Source organism: Heptranchias perlo, chromosome 16 (assembly GCF_035084215.1).
Source record: "Heptranchias perlo isolate sHepPer1 chromosome 16, sHepPer1.hap1, whole genome shotgun sequence".
Lineage (NCBI taxonomy): Eukaryota > Metazoa > Chordata > Chondrichthyes > Hexanchiformes > Hexanchidae > Heptranchias > Heptranchias perlo.
The window spans coordinates 32,257,660-32,279,057 of NC_090340.1; the positions used below are offsets into that span (position 1 = coordinate 32,257,660).

The following is a 21,398-nucleotide window of genomic DNA, read 5'->3' on the forward strand; positions in this document are numbered from 1 at the left end:
ACTAGCAGAGCCCGTTAGAGAGCCCGCCTGCTATTCATTTCCACTGAAATCTGCAGCTGAGACTGATATTTTGGAGCAATTTCTTTTGGCATTCCGTCTACACATCTTTGGATTTGCATCTGACCTCTTCTGCTAGTGTGAGACCACTGGGAGATTTTGACCTCCCCACATCCCCTGTGAGGGTTTCTCAGGAGCAGGTATGGCATTCTCCATGGACATACCTCCATGTGCCAATATCATGGAGAAGGAGAAGGAAGAGCAGCAGAGGATGGAGGAAAGAAGGGCAATACAGCATTTAAGGAGGATACCTCCATCAGATATTTACCCCCTCCCGCAGGAGTATACAGGAAACATAGGTTCTATGAAGACCTTAGTGAGGAGATGTGTATTAGAAAATTGCACTTCACCAAACAGGTAATAGGGAAGATCTACCAGCTCTGGTTCTCTGTGGCTTGGAAGGCGACAACCGCACTCAACATTTATGATGCAGGATCAGTTCAGGCAGCCACAGGATATCTCTAATATCAGCCAGAATGCATTCATTGGGTTAATGATGCACTTTACAGGAGAGCTAGGGAAATTCATCGACCTGCATCAAAGTAAAACAGCAGTAGGCCCCTTTGCGCCTACATGAAGATGCCAATATTAATCATCTGATTGAATAAGTCAGCATGAAATAAGTGAACCCTTTCCTGTATGACTGTAACCTCCATGAATAACAAAGTATGACTTAAGTGCACATTCTATTTCAATACAACAAGGTCTAAAGTGAACACATGCCAACCTACTCCTTTGCTAACACCAAGCTTCCCATGGGTAGCTAAACATGCCTACTCTAGTGCTTCTCCTAGGTGCAAACTGAGGGCCAGTACCACGAGAGGTGGTTAGGTGTTCATGTTCTACAAAAGGGTCATGGGACTAAGGTGATCCTCCTCTCATCGCAGCACTCCTGGGAGGGAGTCGCTGCTGGCTGCGATGGCAAGCTCTAGAGCTTACTCCTGGGCAACTTTGGTGTCAGCTCCTACCTGCCTTTGGTGTGGCACTCTGAGGGAAAGCCGGAGGGCTGGTGCATGCTGCTGTCCTGAGAGATAGTAGACTCAGACTGGTTAACTCCAGCCATTGCCATTACACGGGGCCTGGGATCTGTGGCTCCACAGCTGGTCTAACGGCAGCTATCAGATCCTGAAATCCGAGAGACAGCAGCATGCACCCTACCGCTATGGTCTGGTGGGGACCCTAATCCCAGAGAAAGGGTGTGGCCCTTTAAGAAACCTCACCTTTAAAAGCTAAATGAGCTGGAGTGGGTGGAGACCTGCCCCAGCCAGGTGAGAATAAAAGGGTGATGCACCTGAAAAGCAAGAGCCCCCTAAACAGGAAGCTAGGGCTGCCTGGAGCTGTTTTGAGCTTAAGAGAAATACCATTTTGTTCCTGATCCTTGATGCCCAGCAAGAGTGTCTGGGTAAAGTGGTGCTGAGTGACAGGGAGCAATGTGCAGTGTATGGTAAGCAATTGTAAACAATTTTACAACACCAAGTTATAGTCCAACAATTTTATTTGAAATTCACAAGCTTTTGGAGGCTTCCTCCTTCCTCAGGTAAATGTGGAAATGAAATCCTCGAACCCTTCGCATTTATAAATCACAGAACAATACCTGGTGATTACAGATAGTCTTTCCAACTGCCTGTTGCCAAGGCAATCACAGTGTGCAGACAGAGAGGTGTTACATACAGGGCCACTGAATATACAAACAACCAAAAAAACCCCAGAGAGAGGCAGAAACATAGAAACATCCGGAAGGAAGAGAAAGACAGCAAATGACCAGTTATATTAAAAACAGATAACTTTTGTTCGCTGGTGGGGTTACGTGTAGCGTGACATGAACCCAAGATCCCGGTTGAGGCCGTCCTCATGGGTGTGGAACTTAGCTATCAATTTCTGCGCGACGATTTTGTGTTGTCGTGTGTCTCGAAGGCTGCCTTGGAGTACGCTTACCCGAAGGTCGGTGGCTGAATGTCCTTGACTGCTGTAGTGTTCCCCGACTGGGAGGGAACCCTCCTGTCTGGCGATTGTTGCGCGGTGTCCGTTCATCCGTTGTCGCAGCGTCTGCATGGTCTCGCCAATGTACCATGCACCGGGGCATCCTTTCCTGCAACGTATGAGGTAGACAATGTTGGCCGAGTCACAGGAGTATGAACCATGCACCTGGTGGGTGGTGTCCTCGTGTGATGGTGGTATCTGTGTCGATGATCTGGCATATCTTTCAGAGGTTACCGTGGCAGGGTTGTGTGGTGTCGTGGATGCTGTTCTCCTGAAAGCTGGGTAATTTGCTGCGAACAATGGTCTGTTTGAGGTTGGGTGGCTGTTTAAAGGAGAGTAGTGGAAGTGTGGGGATGGCCATAGCGAGGTGTTCGTCGTCATTGATGACATGTTGAAGGCTGCGGAGAACATGGCGTAGTTTCTCCGCTCCGGGAAGTACTGGACGACGAAGGGTACTCTGTTGGTTGCGTCCCGTGTTAGTCTTCTGAGGAGGTCTATGCGATTTTTCGCTGTGGCCCGTCGGAACTGTCGATCGATGAGTCGAGCATCATATCCCGTTCTTACTAGGGCGTCTTTCAGCGTCTGTAGGTGTCCATCGCGTTCCTCCTCGTCTGAGCAGACCCTGTGTATTCGCAGGGCCTGTCCATAGGGGATGGCCTCTTTGATGTGGTTAGGGTGGGAGCTGGAAAAGTGGAGCATCGTGAGGTTGTCCGTGGGCTTGCGGTAGTGAGGTGCTGAGGTGCCTGTCTTTGATGGAGATTCGTGTGTCCAAGAAAGAAACTGATTCTGAGGAGTAGTCCATGGTGAGCTTGATGGTGGGATGGAACTTGTTGATGTTATCGTGTAGTCTCTTTAGTGATTCTTCGCCGTGGGTCCATAGAAAGAAAATGTCGTCGATGTATCTGGTATATAGCGTTGGTTGGAGGTCCTGCTCGAACTTGTGCATGAAAATGTTGGCGTATTGGGGTGCGGATTTGGTTCCCATGGCTGTTCCGTGTGTTTGGGTAAAGAACTGGTTATCGAAGGTGAAGACATTGTGATCCAGGATGAAGCGGATGAGTTGTAGGATGGCGTCTGGAGATTGGCTGTTGGTGTTGAGTATTGATGCTGTCGCAGCGATGCCGTCATCGTGGGGGATACTGGTGTAGAGTGCCGAGACGTCCATCGTGGTGAGAAGTGTTCCTGGTTCAACTGGTCCGTGGGTACTGAGTTTTTGTAGGAAGTCTGTAGTGTCGCGACAGAAGCTGGGGGTTCCCTGTACGATGGGTTTCAGGATGCCCTCGATGTATCCAGAGAGGTTCTCACACATGGTTCCGTTGCCTGATACGATAGGACGTCCGGGTGTGTTGGCTTTGTGTATCTTTGGGAGGCAGCAGAAGTCTCCCACGCGGGGAGTACATGGGATGAGAGCGCGTAGGATGCTTTGAAGAGTTTTTAGGATGCCTCCCAAAGATACACAAAGCCAACACACCCGGACGTCCTATCGTATCAGGCAACGGAACCCTGTGTGAGAACCTCTCTGGATACATCGAGGGCATCCTGAAACCCATCGTACAGGGAACCCCCAGCTTCTGTCGCGACACTACAGACTTCCTACAAAAACTCAGTACCCACTGACCAGTTGAACCAGGAACACTTCTCACCACGATGGACGTCTCGGCACTCTCCACAAGTTCCATCCCACCATCAAGCTCACCATGGACTACTCCTCAGAATCAGTTTCTTTCTTAGACACACTAATCTCCATCAAAGACGGGCACCTCAGCACCTCACTCTACCGCAAGCCCACGGACAACCTCACGATGCTCCACTTTTCCAGCTTCCACCCTAACCACGTCAAAGAGGCCATCCCCTATGGACAGGGTCTGCTCAGACGAGGAGGAACGCGATGGACACCTACAGACGCTGAAAGACGCTCTATTAAGAACGGGATATGACGCTCAACTCATCGATCGACAGTTCCGACGGGCCACAGCGAAAAATCGCATAGACCTCCTCAGAAGACTAACACGGGACGCAACCAACAGAGTACCCTTCGTCGTCCAGTACTTCCCCGGAGCGGAGAAACTACGCCATGTTCTCCGCAGCCTTCAACATGTCATCAATAACGACGAACACCTCGCTATGGCTACCCCCACACCTCCACTACTCTCCTTTCAACAGCCACCCAACCTCAAACAGACCATCGTTAGCAGCAAATTATCCAGCTTTCCGGAGAACAGCGTCCACGACACCACACAACCCTGCCACGGTAACCTGAGCTATGCCAGATCATCGACAGATACCACCATCACACAAGAGGACACCACCCACCAGGTGCATGGTTCATACTCCTGTGACTCGGCCAACGTTGTCTACCTCATACGTTGCAGGAAAGGATGCCCCAGAGCATGGTACATTGGCGAGATCATGCAGACGCTGCGACAACGGATGAACGGACACCACGCAACAATCGCCAGACAGGAGGGTTCCCTCCCAGTCGGGGAACACTACAGCAGTCAAGGACATTCAGCCACCGACCTTCGGGTAAGCGTACTCCAAGGCGGCCTTCGAGACACACGACAACGCAAAATCGTTGAGCAGAAATTGATAGCCAAGTTCCGCACCCATGAGGACGGCCTCAACCGGGATCTTGGGTTCATGTCACGCTACACGTAACCCCACCAGCGAACAAAAGTTATCTGTTTTTAATATAACTGGTCATTTGCTGTCTTTCTCTTCCTTCCGGATGTTTCTATGTTTCTGCCTCTCTCTGGGGTTTTTTTGGTTGTTTGTATATTCGGTGGCCCTGTATGTAACACCTCTCTGTCTGCACACTGTGATTGCCTTGGCAACGGGCAGTTGGAAAGACTATCTGTAATCACCAGGTATTGTTCTGTGATTTATAAATGCGAAGGGTTCGAGGATTTCATTTCCACATTCACCTGAGAAAGGAGGAAGCCTCCGAAAGCTTGTGAATTTCAAATAAAATTGTTGGATTATAACTTGCTGTTGTAAAATTGTTTACAATTGTCAACCCCAGTCCATCACCAGCATCTCCACATTATGGTAAGCAAGGTATTGTGGATGAAGAAGCTGACTATCTTGTTTTAGGATGTGATGAGGATGAGTACTGGGAAATGCTATGTTTTTTAAAAAAAATCAGTGGCTGACATCAAGGAGATGGAGATAAGTACAATCTCAAATTCATGTTGGTACCGCAGGGGCCTCTAGGGTTGAGCTGAGGAAGCAGCTTGCTGGAATTCTTCAGGCAACCTCTGCCCATTCTGAAGAGATGCGGAAGACCAGAAAGGGTCATAGAGGAAGGTCAAGGAAGTATGTTTGTAACCAAAACAGTCTTGTAGAATGTTTTCCCCAGGATGAGTGAGTGATCAGTTACATGTGGTTACTTGGTAACAGTCAGGAGGAAAACAGCACGATTAGGTCCTCAAATTTCAGGCTGAACTGGAAGACCCCTCTGGAACTCTGAGGAGAGTCCAACGCCATCAAACTGGCCAAGGAGGTATCAAGTCTGGTATCCCACCTAAAGGACACCTGGGAGCTACTCCAGGAGAAGCTGAAGTTGGGGCAGCAGGTGGTCTCCCTGCAGGCTCAGTTGGCGAATGGTGAGAAGAGGCGGTCGCAGATTAGGCAGATCCATGAGCTACACGAGGAGCTCGAGTGCCTCAACAAACAGCACCAGGCCAAGGTGGAGGACCTGTTGAGCACTAAGGATGATTTGGGCAAGAATGTGCATGAGCTGGAGAAAGTGAAGCAGGTGCTGGAGCAGCAGGTGGAGGAAGGAGTGCAGGGCACCAAAGATGCCAAGTTCTGCCTGGAGGTTAACATGCAGGCCACGAAGGCACTTCACGAGGAGAAAAGCCAGCTAACAGTGACCGTTGCCAATCTCCAGCATTCAGTCCATGAGAAGGTTGATCAGAAGGAGCTGCTCAAGCAAATGGCACGAGTTCAGGAGGAAAGGCTGACCACACAGCTCGACAAGTTGAACGTGGAAATCATGAAGCTCCACAACTCCTTGATGCAAAAAGTGGTGGAGCTGGAGGATGAGAAGAAGAAACTGAAGCACCAGCTGGCGGAAGACCTGCAAAGTAAAGAGCGGGCGGCCCAGCAAGCTGGCCTTGATCTCCACTGGAAGTGAGAACCTCAAGAAAACCCTAGGGCCAAAAAGGACATGATGCTCAGTTTCAAGAGCGATGGAAGCCGAAAGAGAGTAAGTTGCAACAAGTGGCCGCGCTCAAGGAAGAGTCGGAAAGGACGTGCAATGAGAAGGCGTCTGTTGCCGTGCAGTACCAGACAGTGAAGGTTGAGAAGGAAGCTGAACTAAGATACTCACTAAACAGATTCAGACTTTGGAAAGTAATCAGATGGGCCCCGAAGACCTAGAAAGAAACGAGCTGGTTCAGCAGGTGCAAGGGTTGGACAGTGAGGTTGCAGAGCTGACCTCTCAAATCCTGAGCCTCCAGTCCACTTGTGAAACCCACAAGCAGACACCTGTTGAGGTTGTAGCTCTTCAAATGAAGCAAGAGGTGACTGAAGGTCAAAGGAAGCAATCCATCAATGAACAGGTGGAAAGATTTGCAAAACTGCAGAGTGATCTCTCCGACGCACTGACTATGGTCAAGGAGATTGAAGGCAACTTTGAGTGCAGGAGCAAGTTGGCCGGTCTTGGAGAGTCCTCTGAATAACGAGACCCTCCAGGAGCAACTTGCTTCCCAGCAGGGGACTATCGGAGGGCTGGAAAACAAGAGGAAGTGATGTGAAGAGGCTTTGTAAGGAGGTTATCTTTTTTAAGAAGTTTAAGGCTGCTCTACAAAGAGGCTCAGATGAACAGGACCATTGACTAGTTGAAGGAGCAAGTTGCTTGATGCAGAGAGACCACTGAAATCACTCCAGCAGTGGGTGTGACTAAGGTTGTACAGTGAAGTAGCTCCTGAATCAAAGGGTCTAACTTTGGAAAGTGACCATGAAGTAAAATTACACTCAGCTTCTACTGACAAATTTCAAGCTGTACAAAATGGGACAGTGACCCTGATGGTGGATCTTTCTGAAGCTGAGAATTCAGAGTCCCACGAACCAGGGTTCCTTGTGACTATGGTGGCCATAAGAGCAAGTTATTGCAGAGACTAACATCTGTGGAGACAGAAATTCCAAAGTTAAGTGCTGTGGAGCAGGTTCTACAACCTGCTGAGCCTGATGCAGGTGTTGTACAAGGACTAGTGTAAGAAACTACAGCTACCATTATAGGGGCTGCAATAGAGGCAACAGCTGACTGCTTGTCGGACACTCGTGGTATGGTCCTTAAACTGCTCTACTCTTGATGATCAAGAGCTCCAGAGCAGAACAGCTTAAAGGTGGGTTGGCTGAATGTAAAATCAAAGAAATTGGTGAACAGAAATTTAGTCTTTGGTCAACTACTTCAACACCTATTCCCAGAGTGCAAACTCCAGGGAACCATGCGCTGAAGCGATAGAGGAAGAGGTGTCGACGCAGTCAACCAAAAGGTGTGTGAGGCAACCATTGAGGGTGTTCAGAAATTGGCTGAGCCTGAAGCTGTTACATCAGTAGAAACCGAGGGAGAAAGGGCATCACTGCCTGTCTGCATTTCTGAAGAAGAGGCCCCAATATTACCTGACAGATCCAAAGTGAGCAAAGCAGAAAATGGCCAATCATTAGAAAGTAAGTCTGCATGAAAGCAAAGGTGATCTTGAAATTATAGAGCAAGAGTCAAGCCTTGAAGGACTATGCAAAGAAACAATTGGAACCTCCATAACTGAGGTTATAAAGAAGGATGAGAATCAAAGGTGGAGAAAGATTCCTCAAGCAAGAGGAACCAAACACAAGGGTAAAACCTACAGGTGTACCAGATGGACCAAATTGAGGGACAGGTGCAAACTGTAGGAATCGAGTGGAGAGTGACTGTTGCTTGAAGATGGACAGAGCCAAGCACTCGCTTGTCATCCCACAGAGCAACGGCTGAAGGTGAAGCAGTTCATGAGAAGCTTTGAGAAACCAAGGAATGAGATCCTTGGCCACGACCAGGGTTTATTCGTGATCTTATGGGATCGCGTACTGCTGCGGGTAGTGGAGAGTACCACCACAACAGACACCTGTCGAAGAAATTCATAAAGAAACCTGCTCCAGACCAGGAAGCAGTTCAAGAGGATACTCTTTCCCTCAAGCCTAGCTTTGGTGGTTCAGCAGCTAAGGCTGCTGAGAGGATTATGCTGTATGATTGAATCCAGGTGCCAGCAGTTTTGAGTGCATTGGAAAAGAGACCAAATGGTCAGAGCATGGAGTCAGGCTGGCTCTGGGGAATGCTGATGCTCTCTCCAGAGCTTACTGCCTCGTGTCACAGACCACTAGACCCGATGACTCTATGCTGGCGATGGATGATATGTAGCAGGGTGATTGAGGACCGGTATGTTAGCCACAGGCTGATGAGGGCTCTAATCCCTGATTAAGGGTATAGCCCTTTTTAAGAAACCTCGCCTTTTAAAAGTTAATCGAGGCTGGTCTGGGTGGCAAACATCCCTAGCCAGATGAGAATAAAAGGGCGAGGCATCCGAGAAACAAGAGCCCCTGAACTGGGGCCTGGGGCCCTGAAACGTGAATGAAGCTGATAAGCTGGAAGGCGGTTGAGGGCAGCTGAAAGAAGCTGGGAGTTGGAAAGGGTACTAGGTGTTGCCAAAGGTACTCTAGTGTGACTGTGTTGTGTGAATTAAAGAAAAGTGTTTGTTTGGAAGTAAGAATTGGTTAAGGACTATCGTTTGTCGTACAAAGTAGGCTATGCGACGATAGGAGACTGTGACATAGGACACAGTGGCCATGATTTCCCCCGCATCTGTGATCTCAAAATGCAACATCTTGTTTGAATCACCCACTCACAACTGGCTCGTCAATGCATTAACAAGGTCATCATTGTTAAGCACAAGCACCTTGCCAAATTTGACAGTGGAATGTACAACAGCAACTTCCCTGCTTTAGTCAAAAGGGCTTTACTACCACATACTCAAGGTGTGACTATAAACTTCACTGCTGGCCAGCTTCCAAGAGTATGCAATATAAAACAAGTCATAAACTAAACAAATGATCATAAACACATTGATCAGAAAATAAATCTGAATATTTATTTATAATTTACTAATACTCCATAAGCTGTATTATTCAACCCAGGAATTCACCCTTCTTCCTGATGAATTTTGTCCAGTGCTCACAATATAGAGATCTCCTTGTGAATCAGTGTTATGAAGGGTTTTATATATCATACCTGAAGATTTAAAGCTTTGCCATCCTTGACCAGGCTCTCTCTCACCACCTCTTGGAGTTACTCTTTGTAAACACCTTCCTATTTGATTTATTCACTGCTGGACCTGGCTGTCATTCACTTTTGGAAATACTCCTGCTGGCCTTCTCACTAACTCACACATACACCCGTGTGCAGGCGCACGCACACACCCCTGCAGTTATTTTACCTAATACATTTCTTAAAACCTGAGTTGTCCTGCTTCCTGAATATCACAATGCCCAGCAATTCCTCCATGATGAGAGCCAGTACCCCATTAATTTCCTCCCTGTTCTCCTTCAGTACCCTATCGTATATAGCCCATGCGATAAGCCTCCCAACCTATCAATTATGTCTGTTATAAGAAATAGGAACAGGAGTAGGCCATACGACCCCTCGAGCCTGCTCCACAATTCAATCAGATCATGGCTGATCTTCAACCTCAACTCCACTCCCTGCCTGAACCCCATGTCCCTTGATTTCTCCTAGAGTCCAAAAATCTATCCATCTCAGCCTCGAATATATTCAATGACTTAGCATCCCTAGCCCTCTAGGGTAGAGAATTCCAAAGATTCATAACCCTCTGCATGAAGAAGTTCCTCCTCATCTCAGTCTTCAATGGCCGACCCCTTATCCTATGACTATGCCCCCTAGTTCTAGACTCTCTAGTCAGGGGAAACAATCTCTCATCATCTACCCTGTCAAGCCCCCTCAGAATCTTAGATGTTTCAATGAGATCACCTCTCATTAGTCTAAACTCCAGAGAGTATGGACCCATTCTACTCAACCTCTCTTCATAGGACAACCCTCTCATCCCAGGAATTAATCTAGTGAACCTCATTGCACCGCCTCCAAGGCAAGTATATCCTTCCTTAGATAAGGAGGCCAAAACTGTACGCAGTACTCCAGGTGAGGTCTCACTAAAGCCCTGTACAACTGTAGTAAGACTTCCTTACTCTTGTACTCCAACCCCCTTGCAATAAAGGCCAACTTGCCATTTGTTTTCCTAACTGCCTGCTGCACCTGCATTCTAACTTTTTGTGTTTCTTGTACGAGACACCCAAGTTTCTCTGAACACCAATATTTAATAGTTTCTCACCATTTAAAAACTATTCTGTTTTTCTATTCTTCCTACCAAAGTGAATAACCTCACATTTCCCCACATTATACTCCATCTGCTAACTTCTTGCCCACTCACTTAATCTGTCTATATCCCTTTGCAGACTGTGTGAGTCCTCCTCACAGATTACTTTCCCACCTAGCTTTGTATCGTCAGCAAACAGGAATACATTACACTCGGTCCTTTCATCCATGTCATTAATATGGATTGTAAATAGCTGAGGCCCAAGTACCATTCCTTGTGGTACCCCACTAGTTACAGCCTGCCAACCTGACAATGACCCGTTTATCCCTACTCTGTTTTCTATCCTTTAACCAATCCTTTATCCATGCTGATATATTACCCCCAACCCCATGAGCCCTTACCTTGTGTAACAACCTTTTATATGGCACCTTGTGGAATGCCTTTTGAAAATCTAAATATACTACATCCATTGGTTCCCCTTTATCTACTCTGCGAGTTACATCCTCAAAAACACTAATAAATTTGTCAAACAAGATTTCCCTTTCATAAAACCATGTTGACTCTGCTATGCTGATATTGTTTGCACTATAGATATTGGGTAGCAATTGCAGCTGTTTTCACAGCAAAGGAGCTCCAAGGATACTGTAGTTAAATAGAGTTTCAGGGATTTGAACAGTACAGAGATAGTTAGATCAGATAAAGGCAGAAACTAAGTTAGCAAACTTTATTTTAGAATGTATCATTTAATACCTTATCCCACTCCTTTGCATTTCTTTTCTTTCTATTAAGAATCTGATCATGGAGTTGCATCAATGACAACTGCAGAGCTACTTAGGAACAATAATGTGCACCCACAATCCCAGCCGGGAAAGGACCTGGGGGGGCAAGTGGTCCGTAAAGGAGAACACATGAAAAAATACATGCTACAGTTTACTTACAAGGCTGCTACCAATGCCAGCCCCAAAATTGGTAACAGTGGTTTTAATCAGCACCTGTTGACATGGCACTGCCAGTAAATACAAAGAGTACCTCCAGAGGCAGCCACTTTTCTGTCTGCAAGGGACTCAGCCAGCGATGCAACTTCCAAATCACTGTTCTGTATGGAGCTTCTATAGTCAGTGGAGTAATAACAACTATAGAAGTGAGTATACTGCACATCCATGGGATTTACTTTCTAGAGGGAGTCCACAGACATGTCACCCAAACAATCTTGACTTTTTTTATACTTGGTACATTTTCTAGCATTTTGAAGGACACCATATTATATCGCTGGCAAAGCCAGCATTTATTGCCCATCCCTAATTGCCCTTGAGAAGGTGGTGGTGAGCCGCCTTCTTGAACCGCTGCAGGTGTGGTGAAGATACTCCCACAGTGCTGTTAGGTAAGGAGTTCCAGGATTTTGACCCAGCGATGATGAAGGACGATATAGGTATACAAACACACACTTTACAAAATATATCTGTTTATTGACTCTTACTTTACCACTAGATTTTTTGAAATTACTGTTGGTGACATTAGTATGATTTTCCTCCGTCCTGTATTTTAACACGAGTGGGTTAACACCTGTATTAAAATAGCAGACAAAAGATGGTTATATGAAGGCATTGAGTGTTCAGCCACTAATATTACTAATAAATCATTGATAATATAATAGCATACCATAAAAAATAGCTCTTCACATCAGTACCTACCACAGATCCTAACTACTGTCAATAGAAATGCCCACCCATAGTACCTTTACCTTGTGTAAATTGCTGTCTTGTGCTTTTGAAGCCAGGATCTGATGTTCTTCTTTGGAATCCTTAAAGAAAGAGGTGGTTCCATTCCATCTCACAACTTGAGACTTATCTCATTTGACATGAAGAGTGCTGTCCTATCAACATTTCTCATTAACCTTCATATTATAATTATTCTGCACCTTCAATAATATGCAACTTCAAAATTGGCATTCGATCAAAATTAAAAGTGGATCAACGAGATCAAGCAATGTAATAAAGCTTTATCTGAAACAAAGATTAACCAAGAGCCTTTAAATCCAAGGAGCATTGATAGAATCCTAGAAGAGGTGTACAAAAACTATCAAGTGCCAGTTTTGAGCGATGGAAGGGGATAAGTCAATTTACCAAAAAAAGTTGTATTTATATAGCACCTTTCATGACCTCAGGACATCCCAAAGCACTTTACAGCCAATTAATTACTTTTGAAGTGTAGTCAATGCTGTAAAGTAGGAAATGTGACAGCCAATTTGCACACAGCATGGTCCCACAAACTGTAATGAGATAAATGACCAGATCATCTGTTTTTTTAGGTGTTGGTTGAGGGATAAATATTGGCCAGGACACCGAAAGAACTTTTCTTCGAATAGTGCCATGGGATCTTTTAATTCCACCAGCGAGGTCAGACAGGGCCTCGGTTTAATTTCTCATCCGAAAGACGGCACCTCTGACAGTGCAGCACTCCCTCAGTACTGCACTGAAGTGCTAGCTGGATTATGTGCTCAAGTCTCTGGAGTGGGGCTTGAACCCAAAACCTTCTGACACAACCTGGTGACAGTACTACCACTGAACCACGGCTGACACCTTTTCAGCTGTGTATAACAATTCATAGACCATAAACCATTCAGGATTATTCATTTAATAGTCAGATGGAATTTATTAGCCCACATTAATGATAATTAAATTTATGAAAGAGAAAAATTGTCATGAAAATATATATGGAGGATTAAGCACCACATGTATGTATGTTGAAGTCTTCAAAAATAAAGTGTGTATACTCAATATAGCTTTCATTACATGCTGTCAAAAAGTGGGCATACATTTGCCACCAAAAAATAAAATGTGTTTATACTCAGTATACCCTCCTCTGTAGCCCTGTCTTCAGCCCTTCAGGAAGGTTCGGCTGTCATAAAGTCAGAAATTGGTACTTTCAAACAACTGCAAACGCACAAGCTTAAAACAAACAATTGTTCTGGGGCTGTGGAATCCGCCCTACAGTTCACACGGATGAATTCCGCAGCACAGAATCACTTCTATTTAATTTTACATAGAATGTACAGCAGAGAAACAGGCCATTCGGCCCAACAGGTCCATGCCTCCTCCCACCCTTCTTCATCTAACCCCATTAGCATTGTATAATTCGAACCCAGCAAGAAATAAATAAAAGCCTCTACTCACTAATGGCTACAGCAAGAGTTAGAAATTACAGGTTCTACCAAATGGATATTTCCAGGTGTATTTTTGAGTCCACGAATGCCATTGAAGAACATTTTTTAAAAGGTTCACTTACCCATATAGCAGGCAGGAAATTTTGATGAGCGCATGTGACAAGATGAGACTACCAATGAGTACAGAGGGATTTCCAAGACCAGTCACAAGTTTTCGTAACACAAGATCTGTAACTGCACAAGTACCTTCAGTAAGAGGCTGGAGAATGTGGGATCCGACATGTCAACAATATGTACTTTTCCCAGTTGCTAACCTGACAGCAGAAACACGGTGGCTCCACGGCGACTGCGTTGTGCACTTAAACTTGGCACCAACTTCCCTATTTAATGTAGATGCCGAAGGCAGTTTCATGGCCGCGAAGGCTACACTCTTTCCGAACTTGTTACATCGCCTCTGATGCGGGTGTTCAAATGCTCAGCGGTTATTAGCTGAAAAACCCCGACACGGGGTGGAACAGGATGAGGAAGGGCACTGTCCCACGTCTCCACTTCCCACAAGGCGGAGCCTCTTAAATCATGCAGGCTCATTACTTCAATACCCAAGGCAGTTGGTATTTCACAATGCGTTCAGGCCATTTGGAGGGCGAGGGATTCCTTCAGATCACTCCGATATCAACAACTTCCCGTAATTATTTTGAGGCTGCTCGCTTCCCTGGTCCACACCCATTGCTGTGTCCCAGTTTCTGGTGCTTTCCAGACGGGTCTGAAAATTGGCAACAATATTTGTGGGAGAGAAAGCTGGCAACTGATATATACAGGAAGTCAGATGACATCTGTGAGCAAAAAGATAGGTCAACATTTCCAGCAGGGAAGCACCTTGCCCAAATCATCGACTTGTCTTTTGTCTACAGATACTGGCTGACCTGCTGTGTAACTCCAGCATTTTCTGTTTTTGTTTCAGATGCCAGCATTTACATGATATTTTTGCTTTTTATTTGTATAAGTTAGCAACAGATGGTATTGAAAAATTGAGCATGAATGCGTAGGACCAAGGTAGCTTGCCCCTTCAAGAAATGGTACAGTTCAGGCACTCTTTAGAAGGCAACTTGATTTAGTAAAAGGTGATTAATTTGCTGCATTGCTGGTACTGCTGCTGATTCCTCATTGACCAAGCATGATAAGCAGATTAAAATGCCATTGACCTGCATGCTAGGACCTTATCCCTCCCCTGCCTTACTAGTTTAAAGTCCTATCTCAGCTTTATTTATCCTTTCTGCTTGAATACTAGTCCTATCCCAGTTCAGGTGGAGCCCACCCCGGTACAGCTCCTTCCTGTCCCAAAACTGGTGCCAGTGTCCCATGAAATAGAACCCCTCCTTCCCACACCAGTCTTTTAGCCACACATTCAGCTTCCTGATCTGTCTATCTCTATGCCAATTATTACGTGGCTCCGGTAGTAATCCCTGCTAAAGTCTGATTGTAGCAAGAGTTTTATTATATCCGGACTCCTCTGGTGTCTATGATTGGTTCATCAGCTGTGGCTGCATAGGATAGCCTTTATTTCCCCTTTCCCTCAACCGCTTATCTAAACTATTCTTAAATGTTGACATGGTCTCTGCTTCAATCACTAATTCCAGTAGTGCATTCCATAGCCTCACAACCTCTGTGTAAACACTTATAGAATCATAGAATCATAGAAGTTACAACATGGAAACAGGCCCTTCGGCCCAACATATCCATGTCGCCCAGTTTATACCACTAATCTAGTCCCAATTGCCTGCACTTGGCCCATATCCCTCTATACCCATCTTACCCATGTAACTGTCCAAATGCTTTTTAAAAGACAAAATTGTACCCGCCTCTACTACTGCCTCTGGCAGCTCGTTCCAGACACTCACCACCCTTTGAGTGAAAAAATTGCCCCTCTGGACCCTTTTGTATCTCTCCCCTCTCACCTTAAATCTATGCCCCCTCGTTATAGACTCCCCTACCTTTGGGGAAAGATTTTGACTATCGACCTTATCTATGCCCCTCATTATTTTATAGACTTCTATAAGATCACCCCTTAACCTCCTACTCTCCAGGGAAAAAAGTCCCAGTCTGTCTAACCTCTCCCTTATACTGCCTGTCCTAAATCTCTTACATTTAATCTTATATCTGTTTCCCCTCATTCTAGACCCCTCAAACGCTGGACACAGTCTGTTTCTATCTACTCTGTCCCACCCCTCCATCAAAACACTTCTGTTCTAAAGAAAACAATCCCAATTTTTCAAGTCTTTCTTCGTATTGGTATTTCCTCATACCAGGCAACATCCCAAAAAATCTCTTGCTTCAACATCCTTCCAATAGCGTAGAGCCCTACACACAGTGCTCCAACTATTGTCTTACTAAGGTTTATATATAGGTTCACCATTACATTGTGGCTTTTATATTCTATAACTCTTGTCATAAAACCCAGTATTCCATTAGCTTTTCTAATTGCTTTTAATGTCTTGTGACTCTGAACCCCCAAATCCCTCTTTGGGTGATACCAAAAGCATAATTATTACTTTAATCTATTTTAGCAAAATGTACCACCTCACATTTACTGACATTGAATTCCATCTGCCATTTTTATGCCCTTTCCATTATGTTATGAATATCGCCTTGCAGCTTCCTTTGGTCTTAATAATTATTTACTATGCCTCCTATTAAAGTATTACCTGCAAATTTGGACACCACTTCCTCTAGCCCTATATCCAAATCATTGATGTACACAGTGAACAGAAATGGTCCAAGAACAAAACCCTGTGGCACATCCTTATCCACCTCCAACCACTCTGAGAAACTGCCCTTAACTCCTACTCTTTCCTCCTTTCTGGCCAGTTTTTAATCAAATTTGCTACCCTTCCCCTAATTCCATATCTCTTAATCCTTTCCAATAGTCTCCTGTGTGATACCTTGTCAAAGGCTTTCTGAAATATACACCACATCCACTGTATTTCCCCCATCCACCATATCTGTCCCCTCTTCAAAGGAATCTATCACGTTTGTCAAACATGATCTTCATTTCTGAAATCTATTTTGGCTGCTTCTGATATTTTTTCTTCATCTAGATATTTAGTAATTTCGAGTAAGGGTGGCACTTAAAGTGAAGGCATTTTGGAAGCTTCCAGGGAGACAGACATTGACTTGCATGATTCTTTGATGGTGGATTGCATACCATGTCCACATTGAGATTTTAAAAATTGCTTTTGCAATATAGGACATGGATGTGATTAAGTAATTGGCCCTGTTGAATAATTTATCTGTTAGTTCCTCAATAAATTTGTGGTTGACACTGCAGATGTCCCCCAATACTAGTCTGGAACACAGCCACGCATTAAAATTGGTGGCTTCACTGACTTTGACAAACAATGGCAGTGTAGTGTGGATTATCATTACCAGGTGACCATGCCTGGTTGGTAGACTTGCTGTGCAGCAGAGTGGTGGGACTTGACGACATGGACTGCATACTACCTGAATTCATGGGCAGCCCTTTCCTTGATCTTACTGGTCCTTCTCTTCAAATCCAGTGCTAGTAGATCACTGAATGCAGCCTCCAGATTGCACAAAAACCTAGAACGTGGAAAGAAAATTTGCAACAGCCTACTTTAAATGAAGACTCCAGCTTTCTCACTGTAGCTTCTCAGTAATGCCTGTTCCACTTGAGCAAGATGAAAGCAGTGCACAGGATTGCATTAAAATTGCAAAATGGGATGCTTTACTCTCAAGTGCCAAATCAGTCAGTTTCAACAAGTCTACTGCACAAATTGAACATATTAACACTTGGACTAAAACATCTCCAAATAGCAGTTTTATAACGCCCAGGAAATGGGCCGTCAGAAAGTGACATCTCGTACTCCTGTCATTGATGACCACCATTGCATGTTTGCCACCTACAATGAGAAAGTAAAAATGATTTTGCATTTATATTGTGCATTTTATGTCTTCATAACATCACAAAGCACTTCACGGGCAAACAATTATTTTTGAGGTGTAGTCATTGTTGTTTTATAGGTAAATGCTACCGCCAATTTTGCATACATAGAATTACATAGAATATATAGCACAGAAACAGGCCATTCAGCCCAGCAGATCCATGCCAGTGTTTATGCTCCACACGAGGCTCCTCCCTCCCTACTTCATCTAATCCTATCAGCATATCCTTCTACTCCTTTCTCCCTCATATGTTTTAGCCTCCCCTTAAATGCATCTATGCTTGCCACCTCATCTACTCCTCGTGGTAGTGAGTTCTACATTCTAACCACTCTCTGGGTAGAGACATTTCTTCTGAATTCCCTATGGATTTATTGTGACTATCTTACATTTATGGCCTTTAGTTCTGGTCTCCCCTGCAAGTGGAAACATCTTCTCCATTTCTGCCCTATCAAACCCTTTCATAATCTTAAAGAGCTCCATATGGTCACCCCTCAGTCTTTTCTTTTCCAGAGAATCCTGCTCAATCTTTCCTGATAGGTATAACCTCTCAGTTCTGGTATCATCCTAGTAAAACTTTTTTGCACCTTCTCCAGCACCTGTATATCCTTTTTATAATATGGAGACGAGAACTGTTCACAGGTCTAACCAAGGTTCTATACAAGTTTAACTTAACTTCTCTGCTTTTCAATTCTATCCCTCTAGAAATGAACCCATTGTTTGGTTTGCTTTTTTTTTACGGCCTTATTAACCTGTGTTGCTACTTTTAGTGATTAGTGTATCTGTTGTAGGGTATTTCGAACCCTCTGCCAATGAGCGACGTGACACCAATATGGTACAGTGAAGTTTTATTAAGTTTCACACAAGGTTCAGCACTATGCGCGCTTAAGCAGTAGTTAGTCGTACAAAACTAGAAATGTATCACCCGTCCGGGGTAGTCGGTGTACCCACTTTGCACAGGATTCTTGACAGTCACCCCACCTGGGGTTTCTTCTGTCGATACCACTACCGCTATCCCGCCTGGGGTTTCCTCTTTTCTTCCTGACCCCTTGCTCGGTACAAGGCTCCCGTAGTAAGCCTCTGACCTTGTCAGATCCGGATCCTCTCCTCAGGGATGCCTGGTTTCACTCCAGGGTCAACCCTACTCCCATCCGTGTCCTCTACAACCTGACTGTGGCAAGAGGTCTCTCTTTTGTGCTACTTTTGAGGGTGGTGACAGGGGCTATTATTGGCACAGGTGTTTGACCCTATGGAGAACTTGCCAAAAGGCATGGTGGCCAATTAGGTGTCAAGCATCTTTCAGGACAAAGGAAGAAGAGTCGGCCTATTCCTTATCTCTTTCTTTGATGGACAGGGGGTGATGGAGTAGACCCCCCCCCTCCAATACCATACCCCTTGGATGGACCAATCACCAATTACCACCATTCCCATGGGACTGGCTCCTCATCTTATCCTATGGAGTTTCTCTCAAGGCCACCTTTAGCAACTTCTAGGTCTATTATCTTATACTCCTGTCCGGGTCCCAGGCTTGGAACTCTAAGTCTCCATTGTCTCATATGGACATTAAGTTCTTATCTAGTGGGCATGTCTGCGTAGCTATGGTTACAGCTTATTTGCTGTGCTAGCAATTTCATACTTTTATTAGATTTATTAAAGGATTTTTAAGGGTTTTTGCAAAGCTTGACAGATTCTAAGTTGTGTGGTTAATTTCTATATACTTGCTTACTTACTAAAGAGAGAAAGGTGTTCATATAAAGATAGCAAAAGTTACATGTCCCCAATACATGTGATACAATGAGTTACCGCAATACATTGGTTAACAATCATCAGATATATGTTTGATTAATATAAAAGGTGAATTACTCAAACTACATGTTCGATACAGATTCAACAGGTGACGGTATAATCTTACATTCCCCGCCTTGAGGAAGGGGAGTCCTCTCCGACCCCTCAATTGTTTCCCTCATGAACTGAGCCGCTTCCAAGTGACTGTGGCATTTAATCTTCTTCAACATATGTTTGACTATACAAGTTAAACACATCAAATAAACAACTATCACGAGCTGAAGTATTACTAGAATATGTGAAGCAATATGAACTCAAGAGTGAGCTGATATATGGAGACCCATATCCCATCAGTAGGAGTGGTCTCCTATGCTATCAATTTCGTGATCTAGCCTTGAGTTATCTTGTTCAAGTAGGTAGAAACGTTTTAGGTGTTCAAGCATGACACTAACTCACTAAAGTCCTCAGACACTGGGGGAATGTCGTACCCAAAACGGGCCACAGAATTATGTAATTTGGCCTTAAGGGTGTCATTTATAATCATGTTTATTTGTGTGTGGTCCTGAATGTTGAGCAGGACATGCTGACCAATGGTAGTGGGCAGGTATGGTTTAAAGCAAAATCTGGAGTGTGTGATGAGACAGGACATGTCATCTCCATATAGCATGGTGGTGGCGGTAGTGATAACACAGTATGTTCCCTTTCCCTGATGGCTGTGACCAAATGGGTACTGCCAGCTAGCCTGTGCTGACATGGTGCAATTAACCCTACCTAGATCCCAACTAAACCCACAAGCAGGTACATTATGATCAGTTACATCATAGGGTCACAACCAAGTGCCCTGTGTGCAGGTACATCCTGACAAATCGGGGGCCACCCAGGTCCATGATATAGGTGGGTGCATGCTAGTGTCTTACCTGCACCTGGCCTTGTATTACTCCTATGTTTTCGATGCAAAACACAGGGCTGACGGTGTTTCTCTGTTTAATGATAGGGATCCTGAGAATCAATCCCATGTAGGATTGTTCCCTTTGCGTGTAGTCAGATTGAACATGTCACGCATGGGGGCCCAGGAGTACCTTGGTAAGCATCTGTATCTGGCACATCTGGAGTGGTTGGGTGTCATGCCTAAGGTTTCACTTCTTACAACCCTTATTATTGATCCAGTGGGGTAGCCACCCTGCCCCACTTATCGAAGGCTTTCTCTTGCCTGCTCGATCATCCATGCACCATAGGTTGTGCAGGTGATTCCCTTGATGTGTCTGCAGAGGCGTTCTGGGTCTCTTTTATAAGGGCGTTGATAGTGCAGCCTGTTCAGAATGCTCAACCAAATCCAGTATATGAATTTGAGAGTTGGCCCCTTTTGTCAGGGTGCCAGATCGTATGTCTTCCTCTTCTCGCATAATCTGCCATAACTTATTTCACAGGGACTCTAGGCTTTCTGCTATACTTTCTATATTTATGGTATTGACCCCAGCCAGGCCTTCTATCCCTGCTAAGGCTCCATCAAGTATCAGGCCACGCCTCTTCCTCTGGTGTCCAGTGCTGTTACCACTGGTTGGTCCTACTTTTGTGTTATGGGGAGGGGAGGCCATGCTGACAGTGTAGTCGTTTAGGTGTTGGGAGACCTCAGGGTCCTCATTACCCATGGCTTTACTATTCAACTCCCAGAATGTCCCAATGAGTTGGTGTAGCATGCGTTTATACAGCTTTCGATGTTCAGACTTGCACCATGTGGGTAACTCAATATTAGTTAGATTCAGAAGGATGGGGATGGTCTCATAATGCAAATCATTATAAACGACTGTGTCAGTCGGAACGACTACGAGTCTGTCTCGCTAGTTGGATGACTTTGGGTTTGAGACGAGAGGGTTGGGTGTGGAGAACAAACTTCACAACATGTATTCCCCCAGTGGGGTTGCAACATATGGGGTACCTCCAGTACACACGGTTACCCATAGGAGTACGAGGGGGACACCAATGATACCCATTCCCTGAATCCGTGCTATAGGCATATTCAGTCACTGAAAGCTAACATGCAGGTGCAGCAAGCAATTAGGAAGGCAAATGGTATGTTGGCCTTTATTACA

General features: G+C 45.0%; 1 protein-coding gene across 5 annotated transcripts in view; it reads right to left on the reverse strand.

Annotated features, from left to right (window-relative positions):
- The window catches only part of nod2 (nucleotide-binding oligomerization domain containing 2), a 56,214-nt gene extending 41,902 nt beyond the window's left edge, over positions 1-14,312 (reverse strand). For 2 of the 5 annotated variants that reach the window (XM_067997899.1, XM_067997896.1), the window contains exon 1: positions 13,689-14,301. The gene's annotated coding sequence lies outside the window, so the exon portion shown is untranslated. Of the gene's footprint in view, positions 1-12,144; positions 12,192-13,688 lie in introns of those variants that run through there. The other 3 variants (XM_067997897.1, XM_067997898.1, XM_067997900.1) reach the window with 3 other exon arrangements.
- Between the last annotated feature and the right edge of the window lie 7,086 nt (positions 14,313-21,398).